The 11,652-nt window shown below is 48.3% G+C and overlaps 1 pseudogene; it reads left to right on the forward strand.

Annotated features, from left to right (window-relative positions):
• LOC112076525 (putative pre-mRNA-splicing factor ATP-dependent RNA helicase DHX32) overlaps positions 1 to 11,652 on the forward strand; it is a 36,226-nt pseudogene that overhangs the window by 4,885 nt on the left and 19,689 nt on the right.

An 11,652-nucleotide genomic window follows, 5' to 3' on the forward strand; every position in this document is an offset into this window, starting at 1 on the left:
TTAATACTGTTATCCCATTTGAGTCAGGTCACTCTAGTGGATTAATATTGTTAATCCCATTTGAGTCAGGTTCACTCTAGTGGATTAATACTGTTAATCCCATTTGAGTCAGGTCACTCTAGTGGATTAATATTGTTAATCCTGTTGTAGTCAGGTCACTCTGGTGGATTAATACTGTTAATCCCATTTGAGTCAGGTCACTCTAGTGGATTACTATGTTAAGCCTGTTGGAGTCAGGTCACTCTAGTGGATTAATACTGTTAATCCCATTTGAGTCAGGTCACTCTAGTGGATTAATACTGTTAATCCCATTTGAGTCAGGTCACTCTAGTGGATTAATACTGTTAATCCCATTTGAGTCAGGTCACTCTAGTGGATTAATATTGTTAATCCCATTTGGTCAGGTCACTCTAGTGGATTAATACTGTTTAATCCCATTTGAGTCAGGTCACTCTAGTGGATTAATATTGTTAATCCTGTTGTAGTCAGGTCACTCTGGTGGATTAATACTGTTAATCCCATTTGAGTCAGGTCACTCTAGTGGATTAATACTGTTAAGCCTGTTGGAGTCAGGTCACTCTAGTGGATTAATACTGTTAATCCCATTTGAGTCAGGTCACTCTAGTGGATTAATACTGTTAATCCCATTTGAGTCAGGTCACTCTAGTGGATTAATACTGTTAATCCCATTTGAGTCAGGTCACTCTAGTGGATTAATATTGTTAATCCCATTTGAGTCAGGTCACTCTAGTGGATTAATACTGTTAATCCCATTTGAGTCAGGTCACTCTAGTGGATAATATTGTTAATCCTGTTGTAGTCAGGTCACTCTGGTGGATTAATACTGTTAATCCCATTTGAGTCAGGTCACTCTAGTGGATTAATACTGTTAAGCCTGTTGGAGTCAGGTCACTCTAGTGGATTAATACTGTTAATCCCATTTGAGTCAGGTCACTCTAGTGGATTAATACTGTTAAACCCATTTGAGTCAGGTCACTCTAGTGATTAATACTGTTAATCCCATTTGAGTCAGGTCACTCTAGTGGATTAATATGTTGTAAACCCATTTGAGTCAGGTCACTCTAGTGGATTAATATTGTTAAACCTGTTGTAGTCAGGTCACTCTAGTGGATTAATACTGTTAATCCCATTTGAGTCAGGTCACTCTGGTGGATTAATATCATTAATCCCATTTGAGTCAGGTCACTCTGGTGGATTAATATCGTTAATCCCATTTCAGTCAGGTCACTCTAGTGGATTAATATTGTTAATCCCATTTGAGTCAGGTCACTCTAGTGGATTAATACTGTTAATCCCATTTGAGTCAGGTTACTCTAGTGGATTAATATTGTTAATCCCATTTGAGTCAGGTCACTCTAGTGGATTAATATTGTTAATCCCATTTGAGTCAGGTCACTCTGGTAGTTTCGCTAGATGCATAATGATTGGGTGGATGAATACCTGTTTATAATGTGGGGCTGAAATTGATTGAAATGGAATATCTACATGATTAACTACAATGTATCCATTTCCCAGATCCCCCAGTGGAGTGCGAGTTCTGCCTGTCGGCCCAGTACCAGCACGGCGTGGCAGTGTCGACCCAGATCCACTCCCAGCAGGCGGTAGACCTGGCCCTCAGGGTGGCCGATGAGATGGACGTCAACATTGGACATGAAGTGGGCTACACCATCCCTCTGGAGACGTGCTGTTCTACTGACACTGTGCTCAGGTCTGGATCTCACACACATATATATACACACACACACACACACACACACACACACACACACACACACACACACACACACACACACACACACACACACACACACACACACAAACCAAAGACACAGACACAACACCAGTCACAACACCCACACACACACACACACACAGACACAGACACACACACACACACAGTCACACACACCTCCCAAGTGTCGCAGTGGTCTATGGCACTGTATCGCGGTGCTAGCTGTGCCACTAGAGATTCTGGGTTCGAGTCCAGACTCTGTCACAGCCGGCTGTGACCGGGAGACCCATGGGGCGGCACACAATTGGCCCAGCGTCGTCCGGGGTAGGGGAGGGTTTGGCCGGCAATGATGTTCATGTCCCATCGTGCACTAGCGACTCCTGTGGCGGACTGGGCGCAGTGCACGCTGACACAGTCGCCAGGTGTACGGTGTTTCCTCCGACACATTGGTGCGGCTGGCTTCCGGGTGTTTCCTCCTCCGACACATTGGTGCGGATGGCTTCCAGGTGTTTCCTCCTCTATCCAAGATGGCGTAGCAGTCAGACGTCTTTGTCCTTCGTCTTGTCCGTGTCCCTTGTATATATATTTTTATATATTTTTCTTCGCATATCTTTTTTATGTTTCTCTACTTGTTTATTGTTTACTCCATGTGTAACTCTGTGTTGTTGTCTGTTCACACTGCTATGCTTTATCTTGGCCAGGTCGCAGTTGCAAATGAGAACTTGTTCTCAACTAGCCTACCTGGTTAAATAAAGGTGAAATAAATAAATAAAATAAAAAATACTAATTGGTGCGGCTGGCTTCCGGGTTAAGCTCGCAGTGTGTCAAGAAGCAGTGCATCTTGGCTGGGTTGTGTTTCGGGGGACGCAAGGCTCTCGACCTTCGCCTTTCCCGAGTCCGTACGGGAGTTGCAGCGATGAGGTAACACAGTAACTACCAATTGGATACCAGGAAATTGGGGAGAAAAATAAAAAGGGGTAAAAAAATAAATAAAACCATGACATTAGTTAACTCAGATCTCTGGTCGTCCTGCTCCAGATACTGATGCTGAAGGAGATGTCTCAATAACCACACTAGCACACTACTACTAGCACACTACTACTAGCACACTACTACTAGCACACTACTACTAGCACACTACTACTAGCACACTACTACTACCACACTACTACTAGCACACTACTACTAGCATACTACTACTACCATACTACTACTAGCACACTACTACTAGCATCCATAGACAATACATCTCTACATACTAAGTAGCATGCAAGTATGTTGCTGCAGGGACTTGCTTCCATTCAGCCACGAGCATTAGTGAGGTCGGGCACTGATGTTGGGGCGATTAGGCCCGGCTCGCATTTGGCGTTCCAATTCATCCCAAAGGTGTTCGATGGGGTTGAGGTCTGAGCTCTGTGCAGGTCAGTCAAGTTCTTCCACACCAATCTTGACAAACCATTTCTCTATGGACCTCGCTTTGTGCATGGGGGCATTGTCATGCTGAAACATGAAAGGGCCTTCCCCAAACTGTTGCCACAAAGTTGGAAGCACAGAATCATCTAGAAGGTCATTGTATTCTGTAGCGTTAAGATTTCCCTTCACTGAAACTAAGGGAACCGAACCATGAAAAACAGCCCCAGACCATTATTCCTCCTCCACCAAACTTTACAGTTGGCACTATGCATTCAGGCAGGTAGCGTTCTCCTGGCATCCGCCAAACCCAGATTCGTTCCGTCAGACTGCCAGATCGCGAAGCGTGCTTCATCGCTCCAGAGAACCCGTTTCCACTGCTCTAGAGTCCAAAGGCAGCGAACTTTACACCACTCCAGTCAACCGCTTGACATTGCGCATGGGGATCTTAGGCTTGTGTGCGGCTGCTCGGCCACGGAAACCCATTTCATGAAGCTCCAGACAAACAGTTCTTGTGCTGATGTTGCTTCCAGAGTCAGTTTGGAACTCGGTAGTGAGTGTTGCAACCGAGGACAGACGATTGTTACGCTCTACATGCTTCAGCACTTGGCGGTCCTGTTCTGTGAGCTTGTATGGCCTACCACTTTACGGCTGAGCCGTTGTTCGTCCTAGATGTTTCCACTTCACAATAACAGGGCTTAGTTGACCAGGGCAGCTCTAACAGGGCAGAAATTTGATAAATTGACTTGTTGGAAAGGTGGCATCCTATGACGGTGCCATGTTGAAAGTCACTGAGCTCTTCAGTATGGGCCATTCTACTGACAATGTTTGTCTATGGAGATTGCATGGCTGTGTACTCGCTTTTATACACCGGTCAGCAACGGGTGTGGCTGAAATAGCCGAAATCCACTCATTTGAAGGGGCGTCCACATACTTCTGCATATATGGGGTATATCGGCAATCACTTCTGGTCTCCACGCTCCGTATCGGCATTGAACTCATAGTGTGTATTGAACGACATTGAAAGATGTTACCACCTGCATCATTAGTTAACTCACTTCTGGTCTCCACGCTCCGTACCGGCATTGAAAGACGTTACCACCTGCATCATTAGTTAACTCAGTTGTGGTCCACTCCAGGTTCTGTACAGACGCCCTGCTACTGAGGGAGATGATGTCTGACCCCATGTTGGAGCGCTACGGGGCCATTGTCATCGACCAGGCTCACGAGAGAACCGTCAGCACAGACATACTGCTGGGACTGCTCCAGGTAGGGTGGGGATGACCTTTTGTGACCTTTCTCTCTCTCTCTCTTTAAAAGTGGCATTCAGCATACTAGTATCTGATGGATTATATAGATTTATATTTTAGGGGTAATATTCCAGAGAGAGAGAGAGAGAGAGAGATGTTTTAAAGTTCTGTGTACACAAGTTAAATTCCTAGTAACAGCAGTTTGTTGCATGTCAATAAAGTTTTTTTTGTGATTGTGCAGGACATCCTGGTCCATAGACCAGACCTGAGGGTAGTGATCCTGACTGTGTCCTCCATGACAGACAGTCTCCTGGCCCACTACGGTAGTGGAACCGCCCTCCTTTACATTCATTGATTTTTTTTTAATGGGAAAAGATGCACTTTGTAACAACCCAGGGGGAATAACACACAGTCACCATTGTTGTGTTTATCAGATGATTAGAAGAATGGAGGTTGTGGCGTCTGAAATTATTTATTGATCTTTACTGAAAGCATTTTGTTGGGGATACTTTGTGGATCACCACCTCCATTAGAACATGAGTAAAACATGGAACGGAGTTCTGACTGTTTCAGTTATCAATGTAATGATAACATGGACTGGACTAACAGTAATGTTCCCTGCCGTTACAGGTAGTAACGTCCCTGTGGTCCGTCTGGAAGCCCTCTGTGCAGCTGAGGTGGTCTACAGTAACTGTAGTAGTAAAGACTACTTCTACTCTGCTCTGAGACTGGTACTGGAGATTCACCGTACCAAGGAGAAGGGAGATGTGCTGCTGTTCTTGGCCTCAGCTCAGGTGAGACCAGTTACACAGTTCAACAGTGGATGGATTGGTGGCAGTATTTGTAGGAGCTCTATCCTTATTAAGCAGGATCTCTGTCCATATTAAGTAGGAGCTCTGTCCTTAAGTAGAAGCTCTGTCCTTAAGTAGAGCTCTGTCCTTAAGTAGGAGCTCTGTCCTTAAGTAGAGGATCTGTCCTAAGTAGGAGCTCTGTCCTTAAGTAGGAGCTCTGTCCTTAAGTAGGAGCTTCTGTCCTTAAGTAGGAGCTCTGTCCTTAAGTAGCAGCTCTGTCCTTAAGTAGAATCTCTGTCCTTAAGTAGAATCTCTGTCCTAAGTAGGATCTCTGTCCTTAAGTAGGATCTCTGTCCTTAAGTAGAAGCTCTGTCCTTAAGTAGGATCTCTGTCCTTAAGTAGGATCTCGTCCTTTAAGTAGAACTCTGTCCTTAAGTAGGATCTCTGTCCTTAAGTAAGAAGCTCTTCCTAAGTAGGATCTCTGTCCTTAAGTAGGAGCTCTGTCCTTAAGTAGGAGCTCTGTCCTTAAGCAGAGTGGTGTGTACTCGTCTTAATTGAATTTAAATGGCAGAGTAACATTCCAGATAATTTCCCCCCGTCTCGTCTGCCTTTGTTTTTATGTCTTTAGTGTGTTTAACTCTGATGGCCTCGTGGTCTGTTGGAATGACAAAGCGTTTTGAAAGGCCTCGTTGTCCTTGACCATATATGTAGGACAATGAGCTTAAATCCTGTCAATAGAGATGTCAACTCAGCCTTTTTCTATTGATGGGTCTGAGAGCAAAATGTGTTAACTATTGATGACATGATAAGCCCTCTCTTCCCCTCACGTTGAACCATCCAGCCTGGGGTGTAAAGGTCAAGTGGTAGACACTATTATCCTCAGAGTGGTACAGTGAGTCAATACAGTTTTTAGACATGTGATCCCTGCAGGAATTGAACCCATGACCTTGGGGCGTTGCTAACCAGTAGCCACACGGGACTAGTCGTATGATGCTGTCAACATTTCTCACACTGTGTTTCCCCTCCTACAGGAGGTTGTCTGTGCCCGTGCTATCCTCCAGAGAGAAGGTACCAGACTGGGGGCAGACCTGGGGGAGCTGGTGCCYGTGGTCTGGTGCCCTGGGCAGGGTCGGGCACCCTCTCTCCTGGGGGAGGGGATGGGGAGTAGGGGAACAGTTACGACCAGGRGCCGGAGGGTTTTCCTCTCCACAAGCCAGGGAGAGGACATGTTCTGGGCTGTGGACTCTGTTAACTTTGTCGTCGACGCAGGAGTCGAGAAAAGATATGTGAGTTTAATCCCCATAAAACAAGCATCGCATGTTAGTTTATAAATGTATGCCAAGGCTATGACCATAGATATCCTATTAAATGAGTTAATTAATGACATTATTAAATAGTTATAATTTGTCGTTCTATGGTTAACCTGTCCTTTTAAACATGTATTATTTCAACCAGGTGTATAATCCCAGGATAAGGGCCAACTCTGAGGTACTACGACCCATCAGCAGATGCCAGGCAGACGTCAGGAAGCAGCTGACTGGACCGACAGGTACTGACATCAGGAAACAGATGACGTGGGACCGACAGGTACTGATATCAGGAAACAGATGACTGGACCGACAGGTACTGATATCAGGAAACAGCTGACTGGACCGACAGGTACTGACATCAGGAAGCAGCTGACTGGACCGACAGGTACTGACGACGGGAACAGCTGACCTGGACCGACAGGTACTGATATCAGGAAACAGATGACTGGACCGACAGGTACTGATATCAGGAAACAGCTGACTGGACCGACAGGTACTGACATCAGGAAGCAGCTGACTGGACCGACAGGTACTGACGACGGGAAGCAGCTGACTGGACCGACAGGTACTGATGTCAGGAAACAGCTGACTGGACCGACAGGTACAGACATCAGGAGCATCTGACTGGACCGACAGGTACTGATGTCAGGAAGCAGCTGACTGGACCGACAGGTACTGACGTCGCGGAAGCAGCTGACTGGACCGACAGGTACTGACGTCGGGAAGCAGCTGACTGGACCGACAGGTACTGACGTCGGGAAGCAGCTGACTGGACCGACAGGTACTGACATCAGGAGCAGCTGACTGGACCGACAGGTATGACATCAGGAAGCAGCTGACTGGACCGACAGGTACTGCACCAGGAAGCAGGCTGAATGGACCGACAGGTACTGACATCAGGAAGCAGCTGACTGGACCGACAGGTACTGACATCAGGAAACAGCTGACTGGACCGACAGGTACTGACATCAGGAAGCAGCTGACGGACGACAGTACTGACGGGACGGAAGCAGCTGACTGACCGACAGGTACTGATGTCAGGAAACAGCTGACTGGACCGACAGGTACAGACATCAGGAAGCATCTGACTGGACCGACAGGTACTGATGTCGGAAGCAGCTGACTGACCGACAGGTACTGACGTCGGGAAGCAGCTGACTGGACGACAGGTACTGACGCCGGAAGCAGCTGACTGGACCGACAGGTACTGACGCGGGAAGCAGCTGACTGGACCGACAGGTACTGACGCCGGGAAGCAGCTGACTGGACCGACAGGTACTGACATCAGGAAGCAGCTGACTGGACCGACAGGTACTGACACCAGGAAGCAGCTGACTGGACCGACAGGTACTGACATCAGGAAGCAGCTGACTGGACCGACAGGTACTGACATCAGGAAACAGCTGACTGGACCGACAGGTACTGACATCAGGAAGCAGCTGACTGGACCGACAGGTACTGACGTCAGGAAGCAGCTGACTGGACCGACAGGTACTGACACGGGAAGCAGCTGACTGGACCGACAGGTACTGACATCGGAAGCATCTGACTGGACCGACAGGTACTGATGTCAGGAAGCAGCTGACTGGACGACAGGTACTGACATCAGAAAGCAGCTGACTGGACCGACAGGTACTGACATCAGGAAGCAGCTGACGGACCGACAGGTACTGACATCAGGAAGCAGCTGACTGGACCGACAGGTACTGACATCAGGAAGCAGCTGACTGGACCGACAGGTACGACATCAGGAAGCAGCTGACTGGACCGACAGGTACTGACATCAGGAAGCAGCTGACTGGACCGACAGGTACTGACATCAGGAAGCAGCTGACTGGACCGACAGGTACTGACATCAGGAAGCAGCTGACTGGACGACAGGTACTGATATCAGGAAGCAGCTGACTGGACCGACAGGTACTGATATCAGGAAGCAGCTGACTGGACCGACAGTACTGACGACGGGAAGCAGCTGACTGGACCGACAGGTACTGACATCAGGAAGCAGCTGACTGGACCGACAGGTACTGACATCAGGAAGCAGCTGACTGGACCGACAGGTACTGATATCAGGAAGCAGCTGACTGGACCGACAGGTACTGACATCAGGAAGCAGCTGACTGGACCGACAGGTACTGATATCAGGAAGCAGCTGACTGGACCGACAGGTACTGACATCAGGAAGCAGCTGACTGGACCGACAGGTACTGACATCAGGAAGCAGCTGACTGGACCGACAGGTACTGACATCAGGAAGCAGCTGACTGGACCGACAGGTACTGATATCAGGAAGCAGCTGACTGGACCGACAGGTACTGACGACGGAAGCAGCTGACTGGACCGACAGGTACTGACATCAGGAAGCAGCTGACTGGACCGACAGGTACTGACGATCAGGAAGCAGCTGACTGGACCGACAGGACTGAGTATCAGGAAGCAGCTGACTGGACCGACAGGTACTGACATCAGGAAGCAGCTGACTGGACCGACAGGTACTGACGACGGAAGCAGCTGACTGGACCGACAGGTACTGACATCAGGAAGCAGCTGACTGGACCGACAGGTACTGATATCAGGAACAGCTGACTGGACCGACAGGTACTGAGATCAGGAAGCAGCTGACTGGACCGACAGTACTGATATCAGGAAGCAGCTGACTGGACGACAGGTACTGACATCAGGAAGCAGCGACTGGACCGACAGGTACTGACATCAGGAAGCAGCTGACTGGACCGACAGGTACTGACATCGGAAGCAGCTGACTGGACCGACAGGTACTGACATCGGAACCCCCGTTTTGCTTATTTGAGCTGTTCTTGCCATAATATGGACTTGGTCTTTTACCAAATAGGGCTATCTTCTGTTTACCACCCCTACCTTGTCACAAACACAACTGATTGGCTCAAACGCATTAAGAAGGAAAGAAATTCCACAAATTAACTTTTAACAAGGCACACATGTTAATTGAAATGCCTTCCAGGTGACTACCTCATGAAGCTAGTTGAGAGAATGCCAAGAGTGTGCAAAGCTGTCATCAAGGCAAAGGGTGGCTACTTTGAAGAATCTCAAATAAACATAAAATATATTTATTTTTTGGTTAGTACGTGATTCCATATGTAGTGATATGATATCACTGGATATCATAGGTGAATGCACCAATTGTAGGTCGCTCTGGATAAGAGCGTCTGCTAAATGACTTAAAGTAAAATGTAAATGTAAATGTGTTATTTCATAGTTTTATGTGTCCGCTATTATTATACACTGTAAAAAACAATAAAGAAAAACCCTTGAATGAGTAGGTGTGTCCAAACCTTTGACTGGTAGTGTGTGTGTTTGATTGATTGATTTTGCAGGTAATAACGTTGTCTGTGTTTGTCCAGGGAAGTGTTTCTGCCTTTACCCTGAGAGAGAGTTCTCCCCGTAGAGACATCCCCTCAGATCCTGGACACCAACCTCACCTCTACCATCCTCTTCCTCAAGAGGATGGAGATCGCAGGGCTGGGACACTGTGACTTCATCACCAGACCAGGTCAGCCTACCAGACAGACATTCCACATGGTACTATAGTAGGACAGTGGTTCTCATCCTGGGGTACTAGGACCCCTAGGGCTACATGGCCTGTCCACCGGGGGTACATGGCCTGTTCCACCGGCGGTACATGGCCTGTCCACCGGGGTACTTGGCCTGTTCCCCGGGTACATGGCCTGTCCACCGGGGGTACTTGGCCTGTCCACCGGGGTACATGGCCTGTCCACCGGGGTACTTGGCCTGTCCACCGGGGGTACTTGGCCTGTCCACCGGGGTACTTGGCCTGTCCACCGGGGGTACTTGGCCTGTCCACCGGGGGTCGGTACTTGGCCTGTCCACCGGGTACTTGGCCTGTCCACCGGGGGTACATGGCCTGTCCACCGGGGGTACTTGGCCTGTCCACCGGGGGTACATGGCCTGTCCACCGGGGGTACTTGGCCTGTCCACCTGGGGTACTTGGCCTGTCCACCGGGGGTACTTGGCCTGTCCACCGGGGGTACTTGGCCTGTCCACCGGGGGTACTTGGCCTGTCCACCGGTGGTACTTGGCCTGTCCACCGGGGGTACTTGGGAAGACTCATGAGACCATAGGCTTACGTGAGAGGGTACTTCAGGGCTACTCCGGGCAGAGCAAAATGTACTTGGTGGTACAGTAACCAAAAAAGGAATTGAACCAAACTACCAATCACACACAATCAATCAATCAATCAAATGTATCTATAAAGCCCTTTTTTTACATCAGCAGATGTCACCAACTGCTTATACAGAAACCCAGCCTAAAATCCCCAAACAGAAAGCAATGCAGATGTAGAAGCATGACTAGAATCCCTGGTTGTATCTGACTAGAAACCCTGGTTGTATCTGACTAGAAACCCTGGTTGTATCTGACTAGAAACCCTGGTTGTATCTGACTAGAAACCCTGGTTGTACCCTGGTTGTATCTAACTAGAAACCCTGGTTGTATCTGACTAGAAACCCTGGTTGTATCTGACTAGAAACCCTGGTTGTACCTGGGTCTTGTCTGCAGTGTATTCCCAGGTTATTAGACTCTGGTCGGGAGGTGAGTCTGACCACAGAGATCCTAATGAAATGTGTTATAATATGTAATTCTATGGATCTGACCCTGTGTAATCTGTGCTGTAACTWGRGWTGCAGAATTCCAGCAACTTCCCCCAAATTCTCAGGTTTTCCAGAAGATCTAGAAGGAATAAGCAGGAAATCTGGAATCATCCAACCAGGAATTCTGGGAAACCTGGGCATTTTGGGGAAGTTAGCAGAGTTTTGCAACTATAGCTGGAACTGTAGAGTGGTGCAGTGTACAGGAGGGTTTTTGTCCTGGTTAGAGGCCTGATGGAGGGCTGTATGCCGTGCTCTGTCCTGTTAAGAGGCAGTCAGCCGTGCTTTAGTAGAGCTGACAGTGGCCTGCCAGGGACCATTGTCTGAGAGCCTCGACCCACCCGGCTGCCCCTGCATGGGAAGAGCTGAGGACAGTGACAAAGGGGTTCCCTTTTGACCAGAGTAGGGCGCTACCTTTTGACCAGAGTAGGGCACTACTTTTTGACCAAAGTAGGGCACTATATAGGGAATAGGGAGCCGTTTGGGCTGCAAAGA

Source organism: Salvelinus sp. IW2-2015, unplaced genomic scaffold (genome assembly GCF_002910315.2).
Source record: "Salvelinus sp. IW2-2015 unplaced genomic scaffold, ASM291031v2 Un_scaffold3811, whole genome shotgun sequence".
Taxonomy (NCBI): domain Eukaryota; kingdom Metazoa; phylum Chordata; class Actinopteri; order Salmoniformes; family Salmonidae; genus Salvelinus; species Salvelinus sp. IW2-2015.